This window comes from Protomyctophum bolini (genome assembly GCF_963924005.1).
Source record: "Protomyctophum bolini genome assembly, chromosome: 2".
Lineage (NCBI taxonomy): Eukaryota > Metazoa > Chordata > Actinopteri > Myctophiformes > Myctophidae > Protomyctophum > Protomyctophum bolini.
In genome coordinates, this window is record NC_137863.1 from 38,998,953 (window position 1) to 39,006,491 (window position 7,539).

Below are 7,539 nucleotides of genomic sequence, written 5' to 3' on the forward strand. Positions count from 1 at the left end.
CACACAGTAACTCTGTCATTTCTCAACCGTTTCGGACACGGGGTGGCAGTTCGGAACCGTTTTAGTCCCTTTTTTTTTCTTACTGCATTGCCAAAATGTATCTGATCGGGAAGAATTATCGGAAATGATCGGAATTGTATCGGGAGCAAAAAAAAGTGATCGGATCGGGAAATATCGGGATCGGCAGATACTCAAACTCAAATGATCGGGATCGGATCGGGAGCAAAAAAACGTGATCGGTGCATCTCTAGTTGTGTGTTAACACTTGAGGTCTGCCCCTTTGTGAATCATAAAGCTAAATTGGAGGTTGAGGAGAATTTCATTGTCTTAAATACACTGAACACCTGGAATAACATTAAAAAATATTTTTCACCTTTGGCTCCTATATGGAAGAACCCAGATTTTCTTCCCTCATATCAGGACCCAGTATTCAGGGTTTGGCATGATAAGGGACTGGACCAGCTTGCTAAACTATATAACGGAGGCACAATGGAGTCATTTGAGAATCGAAGGAATAAATATTCATTACAACGGTCACATTTCTTTAGATTTTTACAAATCCGTCTTTATGTAACAAAGAACATGCAAGCCCCTAGGACATCCTTCCTAGAAAATATTCTTACACAACCTGTGCCAGAAAGATTTATTTCCTATCTGTATGAATGTTTTGATGTAAGTTCAAACCACTCCACTGATCATATTCGAAGGCAGTGGCAGATTGACTTGGAATGTCAGATAGAAGACAATACTTGGACAACAATTGTAGGAATTACACTTTGTTTGTTAGTTTGTTAGTTGTTTTTTTTGTTGAGTGGTGCAGGAACAGCAATGTCCGTGTTCACCTATGTGACGTTAACCCACCTATGCACCTATGTGACTATGAGCACCATTATGACTATTAGTACCAGTAGGGGCACTGTTGTGCCAGAAACAGAGAGAGAGATAGTGCTGCACTGTTGCCTGCTAATATGAGAGAGAGAGAGAGAGAGAGAGAGAGGGGGGGGGGGGGGGGAGAGGGGAGTTGCACCACTCAGTTCACACAGGTGTGATTTTTAACTTACACATGATCACAGGGGTGACGTGACATTGTAATTGGCTTGCAAAATTGGTGGGAGGGACCTATATAAGCGATTGCGGCAACCACTCTTGATTTTCTCATCATAGCAATAAACCTGAAACGATATTTCCCATTGTTGCCTGACCTCAGAGGTCAACTATATACATTTTAGATTTGATGGTCATATATTGTTAGAATGTTTTTTAGGGGAAGAGGCTTGGCTAAGAAGATCAGAGGCAGGGGCAGGCTTTAACAACTAGTGTAGTTGAAAACATTCTAGATTCTAGAACTGTCTGTCAGACAGTTCTAGACTAGAATTTAGGAAAAGAAAATACAACAGGAAGTATACAAACAATAAGATATTTGCATACATAAAAATATGGCATAGTAAATAAGGGGAGGCATACTTTGGTTCGACGGAGCATTGGTCCGACTCGGGGTTAGGTTTAGGTGTGCTTCCCCGTGCTCGCTGTTATGGTTAGGGTGAGGGTTTGGGGTTAGGTTTAGGTGTGCTGCCCCGTGCTCGCCGTTATGGTGAGGGTTTGGGGTTAGGTTTAGGTGTGCTGCCCCGTGCTCGCGTTATGGTTAGGGTGAGGGCTTGGGGTTAGGTTTAGGTGTGCTGCCCCGTGCGCGCGGTTATGGTTAGGGTGAGGGTTTGGGGTTAGGTTTAGGTGTGCTGCCCCGTGCGCGCGGTTATGGTTAGGGTGAGGGTTTGGGGTTAGGTTTAGGTGTGCTGCCCCGTGCGCGCGGTTATGGTTAGGGTGAGGGTTTGGGGTAGGTAGTCGATGGGACCAATGGATCGGACCTATGCCCCATCGGACAAAAGGCATGCACTCGTAAATAAGGGATGTTGTACTATCCCTTCATGTATTATTTACCGGGACATTAGGCAATTACCATAGTCTAGCAATGATGACACTCTGCTAAAATAGAATACTTATGGGCTGATGACAGTCCTATTGCAGACTGAGGCATGTGTGTGGACCATGGTCACCAAATGACATACATGCTGCTACAGAGAATTCCAATTCATAGACTTTGCAAACTATGTAAACTAGGCCTGGGATCTTTTGAAAATAAATATTCACAAGAAAGCAGATCTGCGCGTGTGCGCGCGCGCATAGTGTTTTACAGACACAGACAAGAGACGAGCACGGATTAGCAGGTAGTGTTAATTAGAGTCGCAGCACACAGGAGGAGCGAGCCAGATCACGTAGCTGACCTGACAGCGGTGGCAGGCCAGCACCTTGCTGCGCTCTGCCATCTGCTCACCAGCAACCAAAACTAACCGCTCCCAAAACCCACCTAAGTATAGCAGTTTCTTCACCGCCGAGCTATTCCTTCCACTCTCGTTCGCTCTTTTCAGCCATGCATCTAGCCTTCTGTCGCCATGAGAATGCACAGCACACCTCCCTAAATGTAAAGACACTAGCAGCGACCCCTCCCCTCCCCCTCCCCAATGAACCGACAATTATTTTAGATTGTATGGTTATATCTTCTATGTGCTCTCGTGTACGTACTACTTGTGTAAAATAAACAAACCTGAATTACGTTTAAATAAGGTTATCAGCTTGTAGGGACATAGCAACATACAGTCTATGGTCCCATGTCTCAAACTGAGAGCTGACAAGAGTTAAAACATAGCACAGTATTTGTTAGCTACTACTATACACCATAATGTTTATCTTCCACCTGTGTGTGTCTGTCCATTCAACTTATACATGCATGTGATTGGCCACCGTCCTAGAGTTATATAAAGCGTTGATATAAAGCGCAAAATGCCAAAGATAAACCTGACTTTAAGGACAACTCATATCGGATCTCGGCATGTGGCCAACCTGTGACATCGGTCATCTGTCATCCATTACGCATGACTCCACATTTGGGCAAGGTTCCAGCTTCATCCAAGCCGCATTGACTTCCTACAAAAATCAAAGTTCAACATTTAAAATGACATAATATGATCGGGCCAGCGGTATGCCACTGTTGTGTTTATTTAAAAGAGGAAAGTGTAGAAAAGAACAACTTTGGTACAGCAGTTAGAAGGATGAGAGGAGTGTGAACTTGCTGACTTTAAAGGCAATTACACCAGCAGCCACTCTGGGGGATACTATTGATTTTCTTTTTCTTTCTCTCTTTTTCCCTCTATGCTGCTCTCCCCCCCCCCCCTCCTCCCCCTCACCCCCAGAGAGGTATTTTTCCCACAGATTGCTAATTAGCATGCAGGAGGGATGCTGCAGGGGCACCACCTACAGTACCTGGGCAGGAGCACGCATATAGTTACAGTATGCACATATATGTACACAGTACACAGTAAACACTAGGACATGTATGTGTTGCGAACACACATACAGACACTAAAAGTGAGGTTATAGACTTCATTACGTGGGCTGGGGCTAAGCTCCCGGCTTTAGCCACTTCAGCCATTCCATTCTGTTCTCTCCCTTGAGTGTGGGGGCCAAGTGTGTGGGCTAGGAGACATCACGGAGCAAACAGCATTAGCCAGAGCAACTTGACACCAAATGGGCTGCTTCCATCTAATTTAGGCGATGCTTCGCTTGTTGTCCGTCTTAGGGAGTTCAGACAACAAGAATCCGGAATCATAATGTCACTGTCCTTTTGCTGGTGAAATTAGGCAGAAAGAACATTGATAATATACTGTACCTTAAATTATTTTGAATACAGAAAAACACACAAACACATACAGTAAGAACTCCCCTGATCTCGCTTCCACAGACACATTATGTAACTGGTCCCGCATTGCAATGGTCCTGGGTTGATTAAGGCAATTTAAGGGTGGCACAAAAAGAGAAATGTGAAATGTCAGAATGTAAAACAAAAATAAAAAGCCAGTGATAGGCGAGATTCAGCCTGCGGACATATTTAGCTAAGCCTGGCTCCATAACCATCACAGCAAGCGAGGGAAAAGACAGGTTTTCAAAACCAGAAAAAGAGCGCTGAGGCCAGGAGGACGGCTTGCTATTTATAGCCACAGATTTTTTATTCAAGAGGGCTCTGCTGCGCTTTCTCTAACACTCGCACTGTCTCTTTCTCTGCCGCTCTCGGCTCTCTCACTCTCAGTTCCAGCACATTGTGTGGTGCTGCAATGTGTGTGTGTGTGTGTGTGTGTGTGTGTGTGTGTGTGTGTGTAATTTCATAGGGGACAATGAGACTATAATCCTCATTAATGAAATGGACATAATAAACAATGATAAGAAAACAGTGGTGGGTTTATTCAATGCATTCAGCATGGCCTGATCACTGCAACTCCAACATCATATACAGTGTTACAGTCAGTATTATGTGTGGGTTTTTGTACAGTAAACAGTGCATAAACCCTCTACTGTCCTCCTCTTCCTCTCATCAGTGTTACAGGGCTACATACTGTAGTGACGTCCCCTCCCTACCCGGTGACTCTCCACCCCGCCCCCCATCTCTCCAGCACAGGGACGCAGTTGCAGGGAATTCCTTTATTACCTCAGCACTGGCCACAACCAAACACGACTTGTGCGCGCGCGCGCGTGTGTGTGTGTGTGTGTCCGTGCACAGTAGACTTTTGCAAACTATAAAACCACAGTAAAAACACAAACACCAATATCAAAGCAAACACTACCTATACAAAACTAAGGTACCATCATCCCATAATGACTAACAAAAACAGATTCCAACACACCAAAGAAAAGCTACGTGCAATTGATACAATGTAGGACACACACACACACACACACACACACACACACACACACAGTGCAAGACCTGTTCTTTTCAACTTCATACTTAGGGGGCTAATTAAATAAAATGATATAGCGCTTTGCAGCAATAATGGGCTTCCGATGAAGGGAGATGCCTGCAAGGAAAGGGAGCTCGGTGCTTTGAGATACAAATCATACCCCAGGAACATTACAAGATCAAACCCAGCCCAGATAAGAGGCAATTAGAAAAGTGGCAATTTCTGACAAGGGCTTGAGAATTGAACAAAAGTTGTGAGTGAATTGCATGAGAATAGTTTTACATCTTACTCTGCTTACCTATTATATACATTCACTGACACTGCTGTGCACGCAAGACACACACACACACACACACACACACACACACACACACACACACACACACACACACACAGTCACACACACACACACACACAGTCACACACACACACAGCTTACTGTATTTAGAGTAGAGCTCTGTGAATTTCCATCCAAGCAGGATCAGGTGTTTCACAGATAAAAGCACATTATGGACAGAGAAGCGGTGGTGGTAGATGCAGTAGAAGAGGCTTTGAACTGAGACGACGCTGCTGACATTAGTTTTGTCTCAATAAACGCTGGAGCTAAATACATTCCATCCCCAGCGGCAACTAAATCTGCCTGGTTTCATGGGGTGGGTAGCTTTCTCCCCCTCTTTAGCTCTAATCTCTCTGTCAAGACTTTTCCCTTCTCTGTCTCTTCCACTCCTTGTGGTCCTCTCTCTAGGTAGTAGTTACTGCTGCCTGATATACCTCGTTTTTATTTTATTTTTATGAACGAGGATGGAACTGCCTCTCCTTTGGCTGCCCCCTTTTTTTCTGAATGAAGCACAAGCGCTATTGGGATATAGAAAGCTGGCTCGTTGGCTCCATTGCTCTCTCTTTCTCCCTCTACCGATGTCACTATCATGCGCACACTGCTCACCGCTCCCTTCTCCTCCAACCCTCCCTTTTGTGCGCTCTCTCTCTCTCACTGGTCTCTGTAGTGCTTGTTTGCTCTCTCTATGGCTATTGCTCTCTCTCTCTCTCTCTCTCTCTCTGAAACAATATAATTGCTATGACAGCCAGCCCAGGGCTAGTCAAGCAGCCCAGCTGTTTAATGGTCTACTGTATGTCACTAGGTGCATAGGCAAGACCATTCAATGAGAAGAGAAAAGTAATCTCTTCTTTCAGTCACTTCAAAGCTCTGTTTTAACTCATTTTAGCATGAAAAGACACACACGTTACAGCACAAGTTAGCCTAGGTCTCTGACTCTCACTGGACTCACTGCAGCAGATCTTCCATCTTTTATCCTCTTTTCCTCATGAATCCAACAAGTCGAAATACTCAGCCTATGGCTGGAAAGAATGAACGAGTTTAGTGGCTGCCGGAGAAACAGACCACAAGACTTGTGAAAAACCAGAGCCAAGGGTTCATCAGAGAGAACATATTTGCTCCTTGATCCTAAACGAATTGCTGAGTCAAAAGTTCAGCATCAAAAGGACGGCCACAACAACTCACCAGTGAACTTTGGGTAAACTGGGTTCTATAATTGACCCCAGGGGGTGACTTCATGTGATCAAGCATGGATTTGGATATGGTTGTATTCACAACATTGTGCAATCTGCCAGTTTTATGTGACAAAAAAAATATTTAAAAAAATGTGGGTGCCGACACAACACTACATTTTATTATAAAACCAAAAATCCAACTTGAACCGTGCATGGTGAACTGTACGGTTTTAAACAGAGAACCGCTGATTCTCAACCCGCCTCGGGCGGTCACCACCATATCATTTTGGGGGGTCCCCAGATATATTTTTTAACTGAATGTCTGGAAAATGGAAATTAAGAGTTTACATAATGTACATGCGTAAGCTTTCCTTAATGATTATATCTGGTTTCAGTATTTATTCATGATTTTCTATATTATTAAGGTTATTGTAGCGGTCAATTTGTATTGGGGGTGGGGGGGGGAATTAAAAGATTTCAGTGCACTGTGCCTACACATGTCGCGACCGCAGGTCGCGACATGTGTAGGCACAATGCAAGGAATAAATGCATTCGCCATGTATCCGAAGGAAGTCTGATCCAATCACTTTTAGATTTCTCCAGTTTAATCCTGAGTTTAAGTTTTTTAGTGTTCAAGATCTAATTTTAGGCATGTTTAAGCCTCGAGGAAAATCCGTGTTGAGGTTCTTAATCCACTGTTTTTCATTAAAACGTCTTTGTCCTACTGTCCAGTTAGGATTGTGTTGAAGTCCAGCGCATTTTAGAGCTCCAATGCCGTGCGCCATAAAATGTTGCACCAATCTTGTGGTTGTCTTTTTGGCATTGTTAATATTGTATCTGTGTCGTCCCAGCCTAGTACCTATTGTTTTACCTGTCTCTCCGACATATTGTAAACCACATTTTTCACATGTGATTAAATAAATGCAGTTGCTGGTTCTGGCTGTTATTTGTTGTTTAATCTCCAAGACGCGTTTTGTGGTTCTATTTTTTACTAATTGTTTGGGTTTGAAGTATTCTGGTCCCTGGCGTGCTGGTGTGTTGATTTCTTTTAGCTTGCTGTGTACTAGATAATCTTTAAGGTTTTTATTTTTTCTGTAGGCCGATATAATTTTATAATCTTTTAGAAGATCGTCTGTTCGGTTCTCAAAATTCCTTTTTATTCTGTTGTTGGCTAGTGTGCTCTGTGTTGAATAACTGGTTATCAGGGCCAATTTGGGGCCTGTATCTCGCACTTTTATTTCTA